Genomic DNA, 25,560 nt, shown 5'->3' with positions numbered 1-25,560 from the left:
CAGTGCCATCCACAGATCCCCCATAACAGTGCCATCCACAGATCCCCCCCATAACAGTGCCATCCACAGATCCCCCATAACAGTGCCATCCACAGATCCCTTCCATAACAGTGCCATCCACAGATCCCCCCCATAAAAGTGCCATCCACAGATCCCCCATAGTAGTGTCATGCACAGACCACCATTAGTTCAAAAGCACAACTTTTGGTTAAAAATTTTTTTTTTTCTTATTTTCCTCCTCAAAATCCTAGGTGCGTTTTATGGGCCGGTGCGTCTTATAGGGTGAAAAATACGGTATATGATGTCTGATTTTCATTTTTTATATAAGTCATAGGATAATCCCTTGAAAGGGAACACGTAATCAGAAAACGGCCTACTGGTTAAAGCAGAGATCAGAAACCTCCGGCACTCCAGCTGGTCTGAAACTATAACTCCCTGAGTGCTCCATTCACTGCTGTGGGAGTTAGAAGAACAGCCGAGTATGTTTGCATGCTGGGAGTTGTAGAATCACGGCAGCTGGAGAGCCAAAGGCTGCTGATCCCTGGATTAGAAAAACATTGCTGCCTTCTTTCAGAAACAGTGCCCCATTTATCCACAGGTTGTGTCTGTTATTGCAGCTCAGTTCCACTGAAGTGAATTTGACTGAGATGAAATACCACACAGAAACCACTGACACTGTTCTGAACAGATCACTTTTCAGCAGTCATCTCATTATCATTACAGACAGGGTTACAATGACAGATAACACCTCTATATAGATAACTCAGGACCTGTCATTAACAGTAGGTGACAGTCAGAGCTTATATACTCCCCCTACCTGCAGAGTGACCTCTGCAAAGGTCAAAGAGCATGCCCACAATACTCTCCTATAGAAGCCATCAAGCATCTCATGTCTATCGGACCTATGAGCTATGTGGCTGCTGTAAAGCATATCTGTAAATGCTGCTAACAGCAACTCAGGCAAAATGGCCGCTCCCATAAACATGTTCAGAAAAAAATTACAATAAGAAAATAAAACAGATTTGAAAAATATATTTTATTACTATCTGGTTTAATTGGGAAAATACATGTAGGTGATACATTCCCTTTAAAGGGAGTCTGTCACCACATTTCAGCATATTAGACTGATCAAATAGGGTTATATGATCCTCCCAGAACTTAAAAACGGTACCTTTGTTGTGGAAAACTGACTTTTCTTTGAGCCGAAAATGAACTTATAAGGTTATGTTAATGAGCCCTCTCAAGTGCCCAGGGCGGTCTCTCAATCCTCGGAGCCCCAGGCAGCACCTCCTCAACGGCTCATAACCCCGCCCTCCGTGCGCCTCTGCCCGCCCGTTTACTCCCCTCCCCTGTCCTTTTCCAATGCGGCTGTGCGGTCCAAATCGTAGCGGGCGCATGCGCAGTAGGTATCGCGATGCCCTGCCAGGAGCGGGCATCGCATTGCGCATGCGCCCGCTATGATTTGGACCGCACATTGTAGCGGGCGCATGCGCAGTAGGTATCGCGATGCCCTGCCAGGAGCGGGCATCGCATTGCGCATGCGCCCGCTACGATTTGGACCGCACAGCCGCATTGGAAAAGGACAGGGGAGGGGAGTAAACGGGCGGGCAGAGGCGCACGGAGGGCGGGGTTATGAGCCGTTGAGGAGGTGCTGCCTGGGGCTCCGAGGATTGAGAGACCGCCCTGGGCACTTGAGAGGGCTCATTAACATAACCTTATAAGTTCATTTTCGGCTCAAAGAAAAGTCAGTTTTCCACAACAAAGGTACCGTTTTTAAGTTCTGGGTGGATCATATAACCCTATTTGATCGGTCTAATATGCTCAAATGTGGTGACAGACTCCCTTTAACTCCCATAGACCAGAATGAGAGAGCGGCACCCACCTCTCACCCCTCTCCATCCTCTCTGCATGGATGTGGCAGCCTTTGGTCATCTCACCAAACAGGATAAGGTTTGAGGGCCACATCTGTCAGACATCTATGGCAGATCCTGTGGATTTTACTCTGCAAAACTGATATCTTTTATTAGGGTCCTACTCTGGACGCGGCCACCAATCAGCTGATTGAGCGGGCTGTGGCGCTCTTGCAAACACAATTGTAACATCCCGAAGTATGTCACTAAAACTTCTTATCCCTGCTACAATAATGCCAGGTGTATATGTGTATTTCCAACTTATGTGATCTAACTGTGCATTACCATTATATGTATTTGCTAGGCCTGTATTATGTATTTTCTGTAATTTCAATGTACACCAGCAGGTGGCAGCAATATGTTTTGCAGACCAAAGCCAGTTTAGTATTCCTAGACTGGAATAGTTCATTCCAGGCTAGCTCCCCCCCTTTCTGAGGAGGAGTGGAATGTTCCCACACCCTACCTCAGGGGGAGGAAGGAAAGTTCTAGTGAGTGTGAGCCAGCCCCCCTGCTGGGGAAGGCTGTGTTAGTAGGAGCTCCCAGAAACAGGGATCCCAACCTAGGATCCAACCTCGGCTGAGGTCCAGGATCACTCTTCCCAGCCTGAGTCTCCTAACTCAGCTGGTGGACAAAGAAAGCAGCCATCTACAGAACTATAGATCTCCAGGAAGAAGACACCGTACCCTGCGAGCAGCCCTGTGAGTACAGATCCAAAGACTAAGAGAAACCAAGTACCTCATCAGCTAGTCAGGCCCAAACTAAGCAGACTAAAGACAGAGCAGAAGATAGATGCCTGCCAGATCTACTAGGCATATGTAAAAGAAGCATAATAGATATAAATTCCTGCCACATATTGCCAATACCTGCTGGGATCCAAGACTATTGCTGTAACTGTATGGATCAAAGCTGCCATTAAGTAAAGACAAGTTGGACCCTATTACCTGTTTGGATCTCTATTATTCCTCAATTACTCCTGCTAACCACACTCAATTTTATTGCAAGTGAGCCAGGATTCAGGAGTCCAGCCGTACCAAGGTAGGAGACACCGTTGACACTACCATATCTGCTATACAGAGACATTATCCCCCTCTGGCATTCCTCACCTGGTACGTGAGCTTATAACATCTTAAAGGGCCCTGCTACAGTACCTGCACAAGCTGCAATTGGCGTCACAAACTATTACACATATACACTGACCCACTGCATAGCATCCCCACTGACCCAGTGTCCTGCTCATTGCACAATGTCCTCTTCATTGGTTACACTCGTCCACAGTGTACAATGCTGTACTTTTAGCAGCGTCTTGGTATTGCATCTTTGTCCCCACAAACCTATTATTGATGGACTATCCTATGGACTGAGCATCAGTTTTTAAGAAAAGAACAACTCTTTTATAGAAGCCAGAACAGGAGTGATCAACTGATTGTAATGGTGCTCACATGTATTCTTTATCTCCGCACTGCAGTCTCTTTCCTTCTTTAAAACCTCCTTTATGTACATTTGCAGGTGGAGAAACTTCTACAGCTTTCAGCAGGGAATGTACTCCTGAATCTGAATGTAACTTCCAGGGAAATGTCGACATGAATGAAGCTAAATTAAGGAGGGCCTCTACTTGCTGCTCTACTGACGACTGCACTCCTCCTGTTCCTATATGTAAGTCGGTCACTTAGTGTTGATGACATTACGCAGATGATACTTGGTCATTCATGGCGGTTGACTGTTGGAAGTGAGAGAAGAGCTCTTCTAGTAGATTGATATTACATTCATAGTAGGTTGGATCTGTCCCCATACTATGGTGATCTCAAATTGTAGAACACTATGCGGTAGATCCTCCAATAATGACCAGATCACAGAAGGTCTGGCTATGGGGACTCTCAGTGATCATCTGTTATCATTGCCAGAAGTAAGACATACATAGGACATGCACATGGTTAGCCATGTAATATGTTATTGTATCGGTTCTGCCAAGGCAAAAGCTTCTCCTCCAAGTAAATAAGTGAAACACTCCTCCCCCCCCCATCATCATCTAATATCCACATACCCTCAAAGGGGATATAGATAATGGTGATCGCCCATATTCAAAAAGATAACTTCCACCTACTTTCTCAGTGTCCTTATAACAATCCTACTCAAATTGGCCAAGGAGGTGAGAAACATAAAGGGCTCCCAAAGGAAACAAAAATCAGATGGGCCAAACCTGCCTGACTCTTGCTTTCCTGGAAGAGAGACGTTCCTGCTTGAGCTCTTAGAATAAATGAACCTGACATTGCATACATGCCGACGTTACACACCACCCCTGGTTTATTCACATGTTGTATAGTGTTGAGCAAAGTTCTCTAAAATTAGATTCGGCTGCTTTAACAAATTTTACAAAAAAATTAGCTACGTGACGAATTACTTCATCATGAAGCGCATTTCTTTGTAATTAGTGAGTGCAATGACATGGAGCGGCGATTGCATCGTTCCCCGTCATTGTACCCGTCAGATGCAATGTTCATCGCTGATCGCGGCATTTGACTTTAATATTTAAGTCTATAATTGAAATAAATAAAATCATATTTACCTCAATCATTTTGAGCATGAAGAGCCCACCACCGCCATCTTGATTGAAGATCATCCACATCATTTGTCGCCACATGCGGGATTTTGTGGGATCGTCAATCACGATGGCAGTGGTGGGCTCTTCATGCTCAAAATGATGAGGTAAGTACAGTATGATTTTTTTTTTTTTACCCAATTTCAGGGAAAATCGATTCGTTACCACTTACCACAAGGAAATTCAGCTTCGCAGTGAATCTAATTTTCACAGAAATTTGGATCGAAGTCCACTTCGTGCACCCTGATTCACTCAACACTAGTTGCATCCATACAGTGCATTAGTTCAGTTTGATCACTCCAGCACAACTTCTCCTTGTGCTTGCCGGCTGCAGCTCATCTGTACCTTTATAGCAGCATTGCTGGGTCTCTTAAATAGATATTAGGCACATCACTAACATATACTATCAATCATAGATAGGTGTGGGTCTCACCTTTTAGACCCACTCCCATCTCTAGAACGCACCCTCTGAAGTGAAGTAGAGCACACAGTGCAAGCATGTAGAGTTGAGCGGACACCTGGATGTTCGGGCTCGGCAGGTTCGGCCGAACTTCAAAAAAAAAGTTCGGGTTCGGGACCCGAACTTGACCCTAACTTGAACCCGAACTTCATTGAAGTCAAAGGGAACCCGGACTTTTGGGCACTAAAATGGCTCTAAAATAGTCCTGGAAAGGGCTAGAGGGCTGCAAAAGGCATCAAAATGTGCTTAAGAGCATGGCAACTGTTCTGCAAACAAATGTGAATAGGGAAATGACTTAAAATAACATAAAATACAGAAAAATTAAAAATAACAATCTGGATCTAGGAGTAGGAGGTTGAGGAGGCGGTGGATGGGTGTATGTGGCGGTGTAGGTTGACGTGGCGGTGGATGGGTGGAAGCGGCGGTGAAGGAGGAATAGGTAGCCAACACTGATTTGTGTTATTTTTTATTTTTAAATTGGGGTATCCCCCAAAATATTGGGACATATAACAAAATAAAACAAAGAATAAGTGCACTTGAGTACAAGAATGGATGGTTGAGGCTGGTATAAATGTCTATTCTCCACAAGGTACGGATAAGTCCTGTGGGATCCAAGCCTGGTTCATTTTAATAAACGTAAGCTTGTCCACATTGGCTGCGGCCTGTGATAATGCTCTCTGCCGTGCTAAACACACGTTCACACCATACACTGGCTGCAGGGCAGGTCAGCACCTCCAAGGCTGACAAAGCTTTTCCACATTTCGGCCATACTAACCCTGCCTTCTCAGGTGCTGGCGGTGCCCCAGCTGCGTTGGCGACCTCTTCCTCCTCCTCTGCCTTCGCCTTGTGCTTCCACTGTGCCCCCGCTGTCAGGTGGGAATGCTATCATCAGCGTGCGCTTGTAGTCGCGCATCTTCCGATCAGTAACAGATGTTTTTACTAAATTTAGTTCCCTGTCAGCAATGCAGAGCAGGGGTTCATTCACGGCAAAAGTGGGTTCATGTCACCCAGCAATAGAACAGAGGATTTTGAGAGATTTAGGCCCCTGTCACCCAGGCACAGCAGGGGTTTGTATACGCCAAAAATGGTAAAATGTCACCCGACAATTGAAAATAAGATTTTTTTCAATTTAGGGCACTAAAATTGGCACCTTTTTGCATTAAAATGGCTCTAAAATAGTCCTTGAAAAGGCTAGATGGATGTAAAAGGCAGTAAAATGTGCTTAAGAGCATGGCAACTGCTCTGCAAACAAATGTGGATAGGGAAATAACTTAAAATGAAATAAAATAACAAGAAATTACAAATTATTAACCTGCAACTCAGAGAAGGAGGTGGATATGGAGTCGGAGGTTGAGGAGGCGGTGAATGTGGTGTTGTAGGTGGAGGCAGCAATGGAGGAGGAGGAGGTAGCCAACAATATTTTTTTATATTTTTTATTGGGGTAGGTAGCCCCCAAAATATTGGGACAAATAAAAAAATAAAAATAAAACAAAGAATCATTGCACTTGACTTGAGTACAAGAATGTATAGTGGATGGTGGTATAAATGTCTATTCTGCACAAGGTACAGACAGGTCTTGTGGGATCCAAGCCTGGTTCATTTTAATGAACGTGAGCTTGTCCACGTTGGCTGTGGACAGGCGGCTTCGTCTGTCTGTAATGACGCCTCCTGCCGTGCTAAACACACGTTCAGAGAGTACACTGGCTGCAGGACAGGCCAGCGCCTCCAAGGCATACAGGGCAAGCTCTGGCCATGTGGACAATTTGGAGACCCAGAAGTTGAATGGGGCAGAACCATCAGTCAGTACGTGTAGTCGTGTGCACAGGTACTGTTCCACCATGTTGTTCAAATGCAGCCTCCTGCTAACACGCTCCATAACAGCAGTTGGGCCGGTTGTTGCGGCGAGGTGACAAAGCCTTTCCACATGTCGGCCATGCTAACCCTGCCTTCTGAGGTGCTGGCGCTGACACAGCTGCGTTGGCGACCTCTTCCTCCTCCCCTGCCTTCGCCTTGTGCTTCCACTTGTCCCCCTGTGTCAGTCGGGAATTCTCTCAGAAGCGCGTCTACCAGCCTGCGCCTGTATTCGCGCATCTTCCGATCACGCTCCAGTGAGGGAATTAAGGATGGCACATTGTCTTTGCAACGGGGATCCAGCAGGGTCGCCACCCAGTAGTCAGAACACGTTAAAATGTGGGCAACTCTGCTGTCGTTGCGCAGGCACTGCAGCATGTAGTCGCTCATGTATGCCAGGCTGCCCAGAGGTAAGGACAAGCTGTCCACTGTGGGAGGCGTATCGTTTGCATCCTCCGTATCCCCCCAGCCACGCACCAGTGATGGGCCCAAGCTGCGTTGGGTGCCACCCCGCTGTAAACATGCTTCATCCCCATACTCCTCCTCCTCGTCCTCCAGTAGTGGGCCCTGGCTGGCCAAATTTGTACCTGGCCTCTGCTGTTGCAAAAATCCTCTTTCTGAGACACTTCTAAAAGACAGAAAGTGTTAGGGATGACCCCTCTTCCTCCTCCTCGTCCTGGGCCACATCCTCTTCCATCATCGCCCTAAGTGTTTTCTCAAGGAGACATAGAAGTGGTATTGTAGCGTTGATTACAGCGTCATCGCCACTGGCCATGTTGGTGGAGTACTTGAAACAGCGCAACAGGGCACACAGGTCTCGCATGGAGGCACAGTCATTGGTGGTAAAGTGGTGCTGTTCCGCAGTGCGACTCACCTGTGCGTGCTGCAGCTGAAACTCCACTATGGCCTGCTGCTGCTCGCACAGTCTCTTCAGCATGTGCAAGGTGGAGTTACACCTGGTGGGCACGTTGCATATGAGGCGGTGAGCGGGAAGGCCGAAGTTACGCTGTAGAGCAGACAGCCGAGCGGTGGCAGGATGAGAACCCCGGTAGCGTGCACAGACGGCCTGCAATTTACGCAGCAGCTCTGACATGTCGGGGTAGTTGTGAATGAATTTCTGCACCACCAAATTCAGCATGTGCGCCAGGCAAGGGATGTGCATCAAACCGGCCAGTCCTAGAGCTGCAATGATATTTCGCCCATTATCGCACACCACCAGGCCGGGCTTGAGGCTCACTGGCAGCAACCTCTCGTCGGTCTGTTGTTCTATACCCCGCCACAAATCCTGCGCGGTGTGGGGCCTGTCCCCCAAACACATCAGTTTCAGAACGGCCTGCTGATGTTTACCCCTGGCTGTGCTGAAGTTGGTGGTGAAGGTCTGTCGCTGACCGGATGAGGAGGTAGTAGAAGAGGAGGAGGAAGCCGAGTAGGAAGAGGAGGCAACAGGAGGCAAAGAATGATGCCCTGCGATCCTTGGCGGCGGAAGGACGTGCGCCAAACAGGTCTCCGCCTGGGGCCCAGCCGCCACTACATTTACCCAGTGTGCAGGTAGGGAGATATAGCGTCCCTTGCCGTGCTTACTGGTCCACGTATCTGTGGTTAGGTGGACCTTGCCACAGATGGCATTGCGCAGTGCACACTTGATTTTATCCGATACTTGGTTGTGCAGGGAGGGCACGGCTCTCCTGGAGAAGTAGTGGCGGCTGGGAACGACGTACTGTGGGACAGAAAGCGACATGAGCTGTTTGAAGCTGTCCATCTCCACCAGCCTGAATGACAGCATTTCAAAGGCCAGTAGTTTAGAAATGCTGGCATTCAGGGCCAGGGATCGAGGGTGGCTAGGTGGGAATTTACGCTTTCTATCAAAGGTTTGTGAGATGGAGAGCTGAACGCTTCCGTGTGACATGGTGGAGATGCTTGGTGACGGAGGTGGTGTTGTTGGTGGCACATCCTCTGTTTGCTGGGCGGCAGGTGCCAACGTTCCTCCAGAGGCGGAGGAAGAGGCCGAGGCAGCAGCAGAAGAGGGAGCAGGAGGGGCCTGAGGCCTTTCTTGGTTTTGAAGGTGCTTACTCCACTGCAGCCCGTGTCTCGCATGTAGATGCCTGGTCATGCAGGTTGTGCTAAGGTTCAGAACGTTAATGCCTCGCTTCAGGCTCTGATGGCACAGCGTGCAAACCACTCAGGTCTTGTCGTCAGCACATTGTGTGAAGAAGTGCCATGCCAGGGAACTCCTTGAAGCTGCCTTTGGTGTGCTCGGTCCCTGGTGACGGTGGCCAGTAGCAGACGAACTGTTTTGGCGACGGCTGCTCTGCTTTTTCACCCTGCTCCCGCTTTTTCTACGCTGTTGGCTCGGTCTCACCACTGCCTCTTCCTCCGAACTCTGAAAGTCAGTGGCACGACCTTCATTCCATGTGGGGTCTAGGACCTCATCGTCCCCTGCATCGTCTTCCACCCAGTCTTCCTCCCTGACCTCCTGTTCAGTCTGCACACTGCAGAAAGACGCAGCAGTTGGCACCTGTGTTTCATCATCATCAGAGACGTGCTGAGGTGGTATTCCCATGTCCTCATCAGGAAACATAAGTGGTTGTGCGTCAGTGCATTCTATGTCTTCCACCCCTGGGGAAGGGCTAGGTGGATGCCCTTGGGAAACCCTGCCAGCAGAGTCTTCAAACAGCATAAGAGACTGCTGCATGACTTGAGGCTCAGACAGGTTCCACAATATGCACGGGGGTGATGTGACAAACTGATGGGCATGGGTTTCAGGCGCCACCTGTGCGCTTTCTGCAGAAGACTGGGTGAGAGATAATGTGAACGTGCTGGATCCACTGTCGGCCACCCAATTGACTAGCGCCTGTACTTGCTCAGGCCTTACCATCCTTAGAACAGCATTAGGCCCGACCAAATATCGCTGTAGATTCTGGCGGCTACTGGGACCTGAGGTAGTAGGTTCAGTAGGACGTGTAGCTGTGGCAGAACGGCCACGTCCTCTCCCTGCACCAGAGGCTCCACCAACACCACCACCACGACCATGACTGTGGAGAATGAAACCGCTGACCCTTTTATCACTTAGCAGCTAGGAATAATGACATGACAACCTTCTTTTGTTGGGTGCTTTTATCACCGACCTCCGCTGTGACTTAATATCAAAACCTGAAATTGAAACAAACAAACACTTGTAACAATTGATCACTGAAACCAGGGCGGGAGGGTGGGGAGCTGCCTGCTGGCGCCGTAGAGGAAGAGGCAGAGCCCTGCCTCAACCCCTATTTAACCCTGTGTGGCACCTACCACTTATACCAACCAATCAGAAAAAGGGGAGGATAAGCTAGAGAAACCAAGAATATATAATAACCGGCCCACCATGTCTGGGGAGCTACCCCCCTTGTATATTGGTACTTCCACCTCAAACTGCTAGCTGCCAATCTCCTTAACCCTTTGTCTCCGTCTCCCCAGTCTATGCCGCCTTCACTTAACCCCCTCGGCGCCACTAAGACTGTGGAGAATGAAACCGCTGACCCTTTTATCACTTAGCAGCTAGGAATAATGACATGACAACCTTCTTTTGTTGGGTGAGAGTCGGTCACAGCTTTATTACTCATTTCTTTATCAAACCAACTTTTATTTTATACTCGAACCAACATCAACTAATTTGGAGTCTCCAGAAGCGGTATGCCCCACAGACTCCCTCTGTGGGCAAGTCCGCCTTCTTCTCCATTTTGCTTTTATCACCGACCTCCGCGGAGGGGCCCGTGTATTCCTACACGGCGCACCGACCCCCACCCAACAAGAACTGGGCCTGCTCAATTCCATCCTGTAAACCAGACAAGAAAATATCTAAACCTATGTCATTTAAGTGGACACCGTCGGGCCGCATCAAACGCCCATTGTCGCCTTCTAACTGGCGATGGCGTACAACTACCCCTGCTCTGGATCGGATAAAACGTGAAATGCGGTTATTGACCGTGCGCCTGGCCCTTTCTATGGCTGTGGCATCCCTAGCACCTTGCCACGTAACCCGGGGAATGATTTCCGACCACACAATAATCGCCTCTTGGAAGAAAGAAGGAAGTCTCTCTAGATCAGCTCTTATCAATGTGATCAGTTCCGCTATTTTTAGCAGACACAGGTCATTGCCCCCAGCATGTATAACTAATATCACCGGGGATCGCACTAGATGACTGCATTCCACCGCTTCCGGGAGAACCTGGGACCAGCGTAATCCCCGGACACCCCGCCAGCGTGCTTGAATATTCCGGAAGCCAAGGCATCGACCTCCTGGACGACTTTCCGCTCTCTGTCCTGCCCAGAAAATGTCCTAATGTCCGATGAAACATACTGTAATCTGGGCCGCATCTAAAAGAAAATCAAATCAATAAATGAGGTCGAACATAGGAAGCAAAGAAGGCAGATTTCCAACGGCCGATCCTCTGAACCTCAGCCTCTGGCAACCCAGCGCGAGCCGCCTCCGTGGCTGCCCCAATTCTGAAAGAGTGCGTGACAAATTCTGAAACTGGTAAGTGCAGAAAAAGGAGGCAACGGCGAAATATGGATCTAAACTGAAAACGAGTAAGGGGGGTGCCGTCAGCATGTATTAGGAAGGTAGCTCCCTCAGGTCGCAAAGACACGAACTGGGCTACAGCCGCATGGGGACAAGCTGGGCCGCCAATTTTATGCAATGGAAGCCAGGCCCCCCGCGCAAAAACATCTGTTTTAGAGCGCCTGATGAAGACCCTTAGGGCCGAGTCGCTGATGAAAACGTCTGTAGCTGCCAAACCTCCTACGCGAGAGAGGGAAGGGGAAACCAGCTCTCCGATACGAAGAGCCGCAAAAAAGGCTAAACAAAAAGCAGCCCTAAATAAACACACCTCGTAAGGAGATGAACAAATGGAAGGTAGTAATTGACACATGCTTGCTAACAAAGCAAATGATACCGGGCGGCGACATTCGCGGCGAACATGCTCCTTTCGCCAACCCCTAATAGCTTGCCTGATTAAGAAATGCTGCGTCACGTCCTGCCAACCTCGCATTTTAAGATAAAACAAAACTCCCCACAATCTTCGCTGCGCAACCAACGCACTAACTCCTTTGGCTCTCAGGGACAAAATATAAGCAATGGTCACCTGTAAACATGCCTCTGGCAATATAACATTTGCCAAATCCTCTGCCACCGCCCTCCATTCTGCCCACGCCTTACCATGTGCTGACCATGTGACTGGTGCCACTGAAGCTTGTACCATACTCATCAGTCGTTGATCAGCAAATCCCAAAGCGTTGTCAGCATGGGATCCCATCTCGGATTGCCCCCGGCAACAGGAACCTGAATTCCTGCCAACGAAAACGAGAGAGAGCGTCAGCTATAGGGTTGTTTACACCTGGCACATGCCTAGCTCGGAACCAGACATTGAACTCTAGGCATCGGAGGACCAGGTGGCGGAGTAGCGAGAGAACTGGAAGGGAAGAAGAGGTTAATGAGTTAATACAGCAGACTACCGCCATGTTGTCCGTGTAAAAACAGACACGCCTGTTTTGAAAAAACGGACCCCATCTGTTGATGGCTACAATAATAGGAAATAGCTCCAGTAGAGTGATGTTGGCACAGAGGCCCCGAGAACGCCAGGAGTCAGGCCATGGTGCAGCGCACCACTCCTGGCCTAATATTGCACCAAAACCGGTGGACCCAGCAGCGTCCGTAAATAATGACAAATCCGGAGATGAAATCTCTACAGCTTGATAACAAGTGTGACCATTATACTGGGTCAAAAAGGATTTCCAGACCTGCAAATCCAATTTCAGCTGCTTGGACAACCGGATGTGATGAGACGGCTTTTTTACCCCGCTCGTGGACAGTGATAGTCTACGAGAAAAAACACGAGCCATCGGCATGATGCGACATGCAAATACTAATAATCCTAATAACTCCTGCATTTGTCGTAGCGTCACCGATTTTACTGACATGAAACCCAATATCAAGGCCGATCATTTTTGCAATTTTTCGCTTGGTAGGCGAAAAACCATCAGGTTGGTATCGATTTCAATACCCAAAAACGTGATGATTGTCGCCGGACCAACCGTTTTATCCTCAGAGAGGGGGACACCAAACCGAGATATGAAAAAACGGAATGTATCCAGGAGGAATTGACATTGTTTTGAATTGCCAGGAGAAACGAATAGAAAATCATCTAAATAATGGATAATATTCTGTGGGGCCGTTTCAAAACGGATGACCCATTCCAAAAAGGTGCTGAACAATTCAAAATAATGGCATGATATAGAGCAACCCATCGGTAGGCATGTGTCATAGTAATAGGCATCGTCCACCATACAACCTAATAGGTGATAACAATCAGGATGTACAGGGAGTAAGCGAAAAGCTGCTTCAATGTCAGATTTAGCCAACAATGCGCCATTTCCAGCACGGCTAACTAGTGCTACAGCCCTATCAAATGACACATATGACACCGAAGATTCCTCCTTGGAAATACCATCATTCACAGATGAGCCCTTTGGAAAGGACAAATGATGTATCAATCTGAATGAACCTGGCTCTTTTTTAGGTATAAGGCCTAAAGGGGATATGCGTACGTTTTTAAACGGAGGGGACTTAAACGGTCCTACTATACGCCCTAAAGAGACTTCTTTACCTACTTTGCTTCTTAGTTGCTCCGGGTTATCCTTTGCAGACTTCAAATTATCAGAAAATGTGGGTAGGGAAGAAAAATAAAATGGAATGAAAAAACCTGACGTGAAACCAGAACGCAGTTGACCGGACACTTGCTCATTGGGGTATTGGTCTAACCACGGAGACATCGCGTGCACGCTCACCGGGGTCTTTCCCTCCGGCAGAAGTGTGGGCCTTATGTACTGGCAGCTGGCGCTGGCATCGGATAGCCGCATGTGAGCCTCCGCAGACGGAACACTCATGCTTGTATTTGCATAGGGCAAAAAATTTACAATGTCCCTCGTTGTATAACCAGCAGGCTCCTGGCCTGCGCACGGCCACTGCGCCGTATGCATTTGCTGAGGGAGCAGTGGCCGCGGAAGGAAAGGGTTGCGTTCTCTGTGACATCATAAGACGGAGCCATAAATCTGCTGCTTTTACCCCCCAACCTATATCCGGTTGTAAAGCTAACCTTCGGCGGAACTCTTCGTCATACCGCCACCAAGCGGAACCACCATGGGCCTTAAACGCACTATAAATAGAGTCCATGTAGACAAAAAGGTCCGCCGAGAGTTCCGGACGGCGCTGGGCCATGGTGTAACCTAAAACCGCAAATGCTTGTATCCAATTACCTATGGTACGCGCCACTTTTGGTCTGCGATCTATGAAACGCTCAGCATTGGGGCGCCTCTCTTTGTCCACCGTATGCTGATCTACAGAAATTAATGACCAGATGTCAATATACTGGTTAGCCCATATTTTATTTTTGGTGTCATCATCTAAGTGAGCTCCCAACAGCGTTAAGCCGCAAAATATGGATTCTTTATGATCACTAGGTCTGGATTTGTTGGACAGAGAAGCCTCAGTGCAGGGACCAAACCTTTGGCTACTGTATCCGCGCCCCATGCCCCAGTAAAATTGTACTCACCGGTAGCTGGATTCTGAGGTGTAGGAGTGACTAAACTCACCTGAGGAACAGTTGTTGGAACCGCGCTGGCAGACTCCGCCACGCGGGAAGGCCTTCTTGACTGACGTCTGGGGGCCTGCGTACTCCGAGAATGTGACCTTCCGGAATCCGAGCCGCAGGAGCTCAAGTCTGAAGACGAAGGCGACCTCCATCTTGCCGATCTAGACCGTGTCAAACGGCTACTACGGCTATTGGCTCTGGATGCATGGCGGGAACGGCGGCAACGGTGAGAACCTGACCTGCGCCTTTCTCGGCGGTCGTGTGAAACTGCAGGTGATCTACGCTGAGAAGGGTAGCGTGGGGCAGACTCCTGTCCAGGAGCGGTAGCCGGCATGGTCATCTGTATATTAGTAGATGCCATTGGTGTGAGAGGCAAAGGGGGGTTTGACTGTAACAGTGTCTGGGGGGTAGGAACACCACTGACAGGCAGCTGCATTGGAGGGCCTGAAGGGGGTATGATCTGAGGTATGGGCTGCATTACCGGCGGTGATAAAGCCAAAGTAGTATTAACCGCAGCTTCCCCTAAATGTCCTTCCACAGTAGGGGCAGGAGCTTGCGTTATTGTTGCATTCTCCTCAGCAGAGGAGCGCTCACTATGACGGTTGCCCATATTCAGCTGTGCAGGGCGAGCAGGGAGGAGGGGCTGAGACACGGCCGGCGGGAACTGGAGCTGCTGTTCCCGCGGCACCGTAAGTTGGTGAGTGGTGGGCGTGGCCTGCGGCCGTGTAGGCCGAAGCGCTGGAGTCCTCCGAACCCTGGAAGCCGGAGGATCCCCGCGCTGCAGCTGCCGCCGGCTCCTAGTGCGGCGAGGTACTGGGGCAAGAGAGGGACTAAGTCGGGCGGGTGGGCGGGTGTTTCTGGTGGGCTGCCTACCACCCGGCCGCTCCGATGGTAGTGCGCAAGGGACGGGCGGGGGAATAGGTGGCTGGGGCGCTTGTATGCCCGCAATCATGCGAGCAAGAAAAGCCGGGCCCTCATTCTGCAAATGTGCAGCGAGCACTGCAAAAAGCTGATCCTCTGTGGCCATACCTGCTGAGCGGAGCTGCCTGCTGGAACCGTAGAGGAAGAGGCAGAGCCCTGCCTCAACCCCTATTTAACCCTGTGTGGCACCTACCACTTATACCAACCAATCAGAAAAAGGGGAGGATAAGCTAGAGAAACCAAGAATATATAATAACCGGCCCACCATGTCTGGGGAGCTACCCCCCTTGTATATTGGTACTTCCACCTCAAACTGCTAGCTGCCAATCTCCTTAACCCTTTGTCTCCGTCTCCCCAGTCTATGCCGCCTTCACTTAACCCCCTTGGCGCCACTAAGACCGTGTCCCTTATTAGATGTTTGCCTCATAGTTAGCATTAACAAAGCAAAGTAAAAAGTGGTTAAGTCTGTTAAAAATAATTAACCGCCAATAAAAACCATGATGTAGGGTATTGCACTAAAAAAATTTTTTTAACTCTATATGACAGCGGTATTTGTGACCTAAATGTGACACTCACTTATGCACGTGTAACCCCAGATTTGCAGTATATTAGAGGTTTTTTTTTACCCCAGTAACCAAAAAGCTGTATTTCTGTCCTAAATGTGACAATCACTTATGCACGTGTAATCCCAGATGTGCACTATATTTAACAGATGTATTTTTTAACCCCAGTAAGCAAAAAGCTGTATTTCTGGACTTGCAGACATGCAGATAGCCTGTGCTGGTGCACTATCGTTGCATAAAATGGCTGCCGATTATGTATTGATATTGACTAACTGAAGAAAAAAGAGTTCGTTTTCAGCAGTAGTTGGCTCAGGGCAGGGTTAAAAAAATTGTGCACTGCACCCACAAAACACATTTGCTGTAGATCGCTGAGTACAAAAAACAGTTCTTGATAAGATTTCTCCCTGATCTCTCCCTCACAGCAGCTGCAGCCTCTCCCTACACTAATCCGAGCAGAGTGACTCCAGCTTAAATAGAGGCTGGGTCACATGCTGCAGTTGGCCAATCACAGCCATGCCAATAGTAAGCATGGCTGTGATGGCCTTTTGGGGCAAGTAGTATGTGCAGCCTTTCAAAAAGCGCCAAGAAAGCACCGATCCCGAACCCGAACTTTTACATAAATGTTCGGGTTCGGGTCTGGGTGCCGAAAAACCTAAAGTTCGGTACGAACCTGAACTTTACAGTTCGGGTTCTCTCAACTCTACAAGCATGGTCTCCATTCACCTTTATGGAAGTGCTGGCTTGGCTATTTCTGGCAGTTCCACAATGGTGAATGGAGAGGTGGCCGTCCATGCGTGGTGGGCTCTCCATTCGCTGCTATAGAATCTCTGAAAATAGCTGAGCTCACTTGCTTGGCTATTTTAGAGATCACAGTATATAAGGTGTATGACAGAAGAAGGGGGCTCTCACCTCACATTTACCTTTTTTTGCAGTTCTATGTATGTACATGTGCATGAATATCCAACTTTAATTTACTTGTGCTGTAGATCCTGACATGAGTGAGACATTAGTCACATATACCCCGCCACACCACCACCACCACCACTGTAAGTAGCAGTAGTGGTAGAGTATAATCTCCAGCCCAGCTCAGCTGGACTCCCCTGCATAACGGAAACGGAACGGATCTGTTTTGCAGCCCATAGACCTGAATAACGGAATGCCTCTAAAGGCATTCCGTCATACAATTGCGTTATGGTCCATGGTAACGGAATCCATAACCCAATTCACCTTTTACCGGTAAACAAAGCATGAACGAATTTCAAAATATGAAATTCGCTCATCTCTTACTGTAACTCTTGCAGCCAGCCGTCTGCATTCTTCTCCACAGCTTCCATTCTTTGACTGTATACTGACCAACTGTTACTTTTGACATCAAAAGGTTAATGATCTTCTTTCTGATGCTGGGGAATGTCCAACATCACAAATCTTCTTTCCCCGTCTCCTCCACTCCGGTATATCCCACTTAACAGCTTTTGAATGCCAGACATCAAAGAAAATCACAAAGAAGCCTGTTGGTTGTCCTGGCTTCTGAGCATGATCACAACTGCGACTGCTACAACACCTATAAGTCACGCCACAGATATTGTCCAATCAAACTTTTTTTCAACTAGACCAGGCCAACATGGTTTGGCATTTCTGTTTCCATTGTATATAATATCAGAGAATACTATAACATCCTGATTCTAATCCATGATTAGAATATTATATATGATACTTTATGTACTGCAGCCATTATATATTACTATTTACTACTCTTTTCCACAACAGTTTTATCCAGCAGTTCTGAGACCAATGGCCTGGTGTGTCCGTCATGCATGACCGATTCTGTCTCCGCGTGTGACTCTTCAGTAACCGTAACTTGTACTGGTAATAATAATAAATGTCTTTTTATGACAGAAAATATAACAGGTAAGTCTGCTTGAATCTAAAATTTTAGGATTAATCATTATTATGTCTATTATTTTCTTGTTTGTATAGATCCAAAATTTTAATTCATTTCATTATTTCTCCATCTAGTTTTTTTCTGTTACAGAGATCCAAATCCTCTGTATAGACATACTGTTTGCCTGCAGCCACCACTAGGGGGAGCTCACTGAAAATGTATTATTTTTTTTTTATAAATGGGTTTCTGGGAGTTAACTATTGACATCCTATCCGCAAAATAGGTCATCAACATCAGATTGGTGAGGTTTACTGGCACCCCCACTTATCAGCTTTGGGCATGGGCGGAATGGGAACTTAAAGTAGCCCCAGAAAAAAAAAACGTAAGAGTGGACCCATGTTGTAGGCGGGCAACACAAGTAGGCAAGGTCAGCTATACCATAGTACAAAATCCCATCCCATTATATACCACAGTGCAACACAATTTATTGCACCGAAATCTGAACCACTGTGATGACCATCAGTAGATGACATTTTCTATTCTACTCCTGAAGTTTTCTCAGATTAAGATATGGAGCAGGGTGCTTAGGAGGGGAGATGTGGGGTTACAGCAGTTGAATTCAGGAGGGCATGTGTGGTCGCTGCCTGGGTACATGAGTACCTCATTCTCACAGCATTAATTAACGCTGACAGCTCATTGTGAGGAGTGAGGAGGGCTTGGGCAGCCTCCTGGGCATCAGCCCACAGGGAAATTTCCCTGTAAGGTCTATAGCCGATCCGCCCCTGGCTGTGAGAAGGGGCCACAGTGCTCAACCTCTTCCTTGGCCTGAGATGTCATGTCCATCAGTCACATCACCTGTTGGTGAAGTCAATAGGGGTGAGATGCAATACGAAGCTCAGCCACTATTCAAAGCATGACACTGGGCTTGGTATACTCAGATGCCAGAGACCTTGTGAGAGCACTGGAATCCCTTCAAAGAGTACATTGGCAGGAGGAAGGAAGGTGGACCCCCCATTGATCAGACATTGATGACCTATCGTGAGGATAGGTTCACCGATGTTCAAATACCGGAAAACCTATTTAAATTAAATGTGTGACCATAAAATTACTTATTGTTTAAACCATGCATTATGTTAAAAAAATTTTTTTAGAATTTTGGATTTATTTTCCCATGTTGCTATTCATAGATTTACTCTTCTGTAGCCATCTCATAGCATGAAAGTACGGATTACAATGACAGATATCACCTTTGTATAGATAACATCACAATAGGTTATAGACATCGTCTATCTACTCCACCTACCGTATTTTTCGCCCCATAAGACACACTTTTTCCCCCCCAAAAGTGGGGGGAAAATGCCCCTGCGTCTTATGGGGCGAATGCTTCCATTTTACATCGCAGTCTGCGACGCTGCAGCATCGCACACTGCGATGTATGAGCCGGGAGAGAGGAGGGGCTGGAGTCCGTAACTAGGGGCGGGGCCCGGTGCAGTCACTGTACTCTTACACCGGGCCCCGCCGTTCACCGCAGTATTTAAAAACATGATTCCTTATCCTGTTATTAAGTTTAACTAACGCTGCGCTCTCCCATGTTCCCATGTCCCCCCTGTATCCCCACAGCACTTACGAACACACTTCCATAGCAGGCAGAGCGGACGGCACCAGTAACGTCACTCACTGACGTCGAGCGCCTGCTCCGCCCCCTTTATGAAAGAAGCAGGCGGATTAGACGCTCGACGTCAGAGAGTGACGTTACTGGTGCCGGCCGCTCTGCCTGCTATGGAAGCGTGTTCGTAAGTGCTGTGGGGATACAGGGGGGACATGGGAGAGTGCAGCATTAGTTAAACTTAATAACAGGATAAGGAATCATGTTTATAGATAATTCGGCGAGCAGAGGGCCGGTGTATTTTGGGGGACACTGTTATAAGGGGGATCTGTGGATGACATATAGCAGTGTCATCCACAGATCCCCCCCATAACAGTTCCATCCACAGATCCCCACCCCATAACAATGCCATCCACAGATCCCCCACCCCATAGCAGTACCATCCACAGATCCCCCCACCCCATAACAGTGCCATCCACAGATCCCCCCACCCCATAACAATGCCATCCACAGATCTCCCACCCCATAGCAGTACCATCCACAGATCCCCCATAACAGTGCCATCCACAGATCCCCATAACAGTGCCATCCACAGGTCCCCCATAATAGTGTCATGCACAGACCACCATTAATTCAAAACCCACCAAAAGCACACCTTTTGGTTAAAAATATTTTTTTCTTATTTTCCTCCTCAAAATCCTAGGTGCGTCTTATAGGGTGAAAAATACGGTACCTGCACAATTACCTCTGCACAGGTCACAGAGCAAGCCTACACAAATCTCCCATAGTAGTCTATGAGGTCAGCTCCAGTCTTTGGCCCATGTGGCTGCTGTCAAAGAAGAGGAAGTATTGATATGTTTTAAGCCTAATGGCCAGTGTGAAAATTGTATGAGTTATAGGATTTTTTTAAATATAGACAGTGACATGAAAAATGAAAAAATATCAACAAAAATTCTAAACAAAAACTATAATGTTAATATTTCAGTAGAACAAGACTCACGGTTATCAGTCACTAAGGGATGTGCAACAGAAAGCTACTGTGTCCTTGGGAACTACTCCTATTCTTTTGGACGTGCAACAACCAGCATTACCATAGTCTGCTCCAGTGACCAGACTACAGCCGCTACTCCAACCCGTGTCCAGACTACAGCCGCTACTCCAACTCGTGTCCAGACTACAGCTGTTAATACAATCTGCTTCAATTGAGGCTGAAGTGTCCAGAAAATTGTCCTAACTCCGGCCGTTGTGTGTCTTCTACTGCTGAAATGGCTTTTCTAGAAGATTTACAGGTCCATGTGGCCGATGCTGACGTTCCTGTCATTGTCAGATATTTCCAGATTGTTTTACTATAAAATTTGAAAATCCAAATGTTGACGTCATGAAGATGCAATACATACAAGTTGTAAGTTGGCTATTGGTTTACAAAGGGGTTTGGTGCTTTGTTCTCTTGGAATCATTCTAGCTGTAGCTGGTGAATAATCCCATCAATAAATCAGAATCTTGCTACTACAGATGAGTCTACGTTTTTGTTAAAGATTCCAATTTCTCACAAAATAAATTCAACACAAAATCACAACATGCTAGCAAAATGCTATAAAGGGAAACTTACTTACCTGCCTCTCAACGCTGACTCCCTGCTCCTTCTCCTCCCGGCCTGCAATGCGGAGCATCACTGTCCGGAAAGAGGAGGAGCAGGAAGTCGGCACCAGAAAGCAGGTAAGTAGACTTCCCTTTACAGGTCTGGCCAAGAGAGGGTGGAGGAGTGGTTGGGGGGGTGTTGCTAAAAACAAAAAACATTCTTGCATAACCCCTTTAAGGGCTGCAGTTCCTCACAACTATTGGGTGGTCAGACATAGACACATGTGAGATAAACATTGGGATATGATGAGCCAAGAGAAAAGGTAAGGCAGAACATACGGTATCTATATAAGATTTCACAAATGTTCCTTCATGTACAGTAGAAAATTGATATAATTTTTTTTCTTTTTGAATGGAACATATGATCTGTGTCTACTAAGTGCTCTCCTATAGACGTTGCACACCGTATAGCAGGCGTGCTCAACCTGCGGCCCTCCAGCTGCTGCAAAACTACAACTCCCAGCATGCCCGAACAGCCTATAGCTATCAGGCTACAGCAGGGCATTGTGGCAGTTGTAGTTTTACAACAGCTGGTTGAGCATGCCTGCCCTATAGCTACAGCTAAGTAGTGATGGAAAAAAATTGGCCGGGATTATTCGCGAACGCTCGTTCGCGATCAAATGTTCGCGAACCGCAAGTTCGCGGCGGGCCCCATTGACTTTAATAGCAGGCGAACCTGGAAAACCTTCAGGTCATATTTGCAGCCACCAAATACAAACTATGAGTGCACAAATAGTCCCACAACATGGACAGTGACATAACAGAGGGGGATCAATGACAAAAATTAGCACAAAAAATATGTTTTTGTTTCAATCGATTTTATTGGCATTTCAATTTAGGACATATTACAATAAAGATGCATTTCAATCACCTCTATGGCAGTTGAGTTATTCATAACAAAAAAATAACATTACAATGACATAACTATTGTCAAAGAGTAACACCACTGATTTCTATGAACATTATCCATGGCTGGAGCGCAATTTTAATATATATGGATTCTTTTAAGCTTTCCAAGAATAAAGCCTTATATCTCTGGAAAATTAGTAATTAGATGCCCACCCCCTCCACCTTATTTCTAACAAACATTTTGTAACGTATATTTATTGTTAATCCAAAGCGCATGTGTGAATATAACTAGATAAAGAATAATCACATATATGACCCTTCTTACTTCATCCTCATCCCATTTTACAATGTGGAGATGTCATCCAAAAGTGCCACTGTTTCGTAAATTTTTGGTAGGAACCATTACCTAAGGCTATGATTTTTTCATAAGCAAAGGTGGTGTTAATAGCGGACACTAGGTCCCTTATTTGCGGCACTTCCTGAGATTTCCATCTCCGCAATAGCATCAATTTGGCCAAAACACAAAGAATGCAAACCAGTTTCCTACTTTCTACAGGGAAATCAACCACTCCAACTAAAAGTAGGGCAAGTGTCAGTGTCCACCCAAACTTCTGTGGGAGTAATAGGCCCAACAGTTCTCCACATGCTTTCCAATAACTTGTTATCAATGGGCATTGCCAAAGGATGTGAAGAATAGTGATGAGCGGCAGGTGCCATATTAGATTTTGACGAAATTCGCGAATATTCAATAGAATATTCGTCGAAATCGAATATTCGTCATTATTCTAGTTATCGCGATTATTATGCGATTTAAATAATCGCGTATTGCGATTTTAACTTAAGGCTACTTTCCTATTGGTTTGATATCTAGAATTAGCGAATATGACGAATGTATTCGTCATATTCCTCAAAACGAAGATAACGAATTATTCTGCATCTTCGTTTTAGCTACCTATTCGTCAACTTCGCTAATTCTAGCAATCAAATAGGAAAGTTGACTATAGAGACAGCTAAGTTTAATTCGCTATGCGATTATATTACTTTGCTTTTTTAAAAATTGAATAGTTAAATACTTGATTATTATAATGATTCTATTTATAAAAAAAAATGAAGCAAAGTAATATAATCGCATAGCAAATTAAACACAGATGTCTCTATAGTCAACCTTCCTATTTGATTGCTAGAATTAGCGAAGTTGACGAATATGGAGCTAAAACGAAGATGGAGAATACTTCGTTATCTTCGTTTTGAGGAATATGACGAATACATTCGTCATATTCACTAATTCTACCAAGCCAACCATAGTAAACCAGGTCCAAGTTGAAATAGCAATGCGATTAATTCAAGTTATAATAATCGAATTTCGATTTCAACTTAGCACTGCTATATTCCATATTAGGCTAGAATTAACGAATATGGAATACAGCAGTTCTAAGTTGAAATCGAAATGCGATTATTATAACTTGAATTAATCGAATTGCGATTTCAACGTAATTCTCAAATCCGACAGTACATTCTAGTATGGAGACGTTCCCATGGTGATGGGGACGCTCCATGAGCATGGAAGTCGTCAGAAGCGGCAACGGGCACTGACTGGAGCAGCCAGGAAGCCAGGAATCCTAAGGACAGGTAAGAACTACTTTTGGGAAGTGGGAAAGAAAAAAAATATAACAATAAAAAAAAAAAAAAAAAAACGAATATTCGAAATATCGAATTTATAGCACTATATTCTAAATATTCGCGAATTATCGAAGTGGCGATATTCGCTAAAAAAAATTGATATTCGAATATTCGCGCTCAACAATAGTGAAGAAGTGTTCCCCTACCACCACAACCCCTCCAACATTCGCCAGACACTCCCTTGTACATACATTGTAATGTTTCAGGTGTATAATACCAGTGCAAAATTGTTTTTAGAGCCGACTCCACGAGAGTGGATCATCTTGATTGTTCTCTGCCAATCACTGTCAGTTAGGCCTCATGCACACGACCGTTGTGTGCATCCGTGGCCGTTGTGCCATTTTCCGTTTTTTTTCGCGGACCCATTGACTTTCAATGGGTCCGTGGAAAAATCGGAAAATGCACCGTTTTGCAGCCGAGACCGTGATCCGTGTATCCTGTCCGTCAAAAAAATATGACCTGTCCTATTTTTTTGACGGACAACGGTTCACGGACCCATTCAAGTCAATGGGTCCGTGAAAGAACACGGATGCACACAAGATTGGCATCCGTGTCCGTGATCCGTGGCCGTAGGTTAGTTTCATACAGACGGATCCAAAGATCCGTCTGCATAAAAGCTTTTTCAGATCTAAGTTTTCACTTTGTGAAAACTCAGATCCGACAGTATATTCTAACATAGAAGCGTTCCCATGGTGATGGGGACGCTTCTAGTTAGAATACACTACACACTGTGTACAAGACTGCCCCCTGCTGCCTGGCAGCACCCGATCTCTTACAGGGGGCCGTGATCAGCACAATTAACCCCTTCAGGTGCGGCACCTGAAGGGGTTAATTGTACTATCATATCCCCCTGTAAGAGATCAGGGCTGCCAGGCAGCAGGGGGCAGACCCCCCCCTCCCCAGTTTGAATATCATTGGTGGCCAGTGCGGCCCCCCCCCCCTCTATTGTAATAATTCGTTGGTGGCACAGTGTGCGCCCCCCCCTCCCTCCCTCTATTGTATTAATTCGTTGGTCGCACAGTGTGCGCCCCCCATCGGCCCCCCCTCCCTCTATAGCATTAACAACATTGGTGGCCAGTGTGCGGCCTCCCATCTCCCCCCCATCATTGGTGGCAGCGGAGTTCCGATCGGAGTCCCAGTTTAATCGCTGGGGCTCCGATCGGTAACCATGGCAACCAGGACGCTACTACAGTCCTGGTTGCCATGGTTACTTAGCAATAGTGCAATAGTAGAAGATTCATACTTACCGGCTGCTGCGATGTTCGTGTCCGGCCGGGAGCTCCACCTACTGTAAGTGACAGGTCTGTGCGGCGCATTGCTAAATGAACTGTCACTTACCAGTAGGAGGAGCTCCCGGCCGGACACAGACATCGCAGCTCCAGGTAAGTATGAATCTTTTACTATTGTACTATTGCTAGTAACCCGCTGCCACCAATGATCGGGGGGGGGGGGGGAGATGGGAGGCCGCACACTGGCCACCAATGTTGTTAATGCTATAGAGGGAGGGGGGCCGATGGGGGGCGCACACTGTGCCACCAACGATTTATTACAATAGAGGGAGGAAGGGGGGGGGCGCACACTGTGCCACCAACGATTTATTACAATAGAGGGAGGAAGGGGGGGGAGAGGGGGGGCGCACACTGGCCACCAACGATTTATTACAATAGAGGGAGGAAGGGGGGGGCGCACACTGTGCCACCAACGATTTATTACAATAGAGGGAGGAAGGGGGGGGAGAGGGGGGGCGCACACTGGCCACCAACGAATTATTACAATAGAGGGAGAAAGGGGGGGGGGCGCACTGTGCCACCAACGATTTATTACAATAGAGGGAGGAAGGGGGGGGGCGCACACTGTGCCACCAACGAATTATTACAATAGAGGGAGGAAGGGGGGGGGCCGCACTGGCCACCAATGATATTCAAACTGGGGAGGGGGGGGGGGTCTGCCCCCTGCTGCCTGGCAGCCCTGATCTCTTA

This window comes from Bufo bufo, chromosome 1 (assembly GCF_905171765.1).
Source record: "Bufo bufo chromosome 1, aBufBuf1.1, whole genome shotgun sequence".
NCBI lineage: Eukaryota > Metazoa > Chordata > Amphibia > Anura > Bufonidae > Bufo > Bufo bufo.
Note: the sequence above shows the minus strand (reverse complement) of the source record.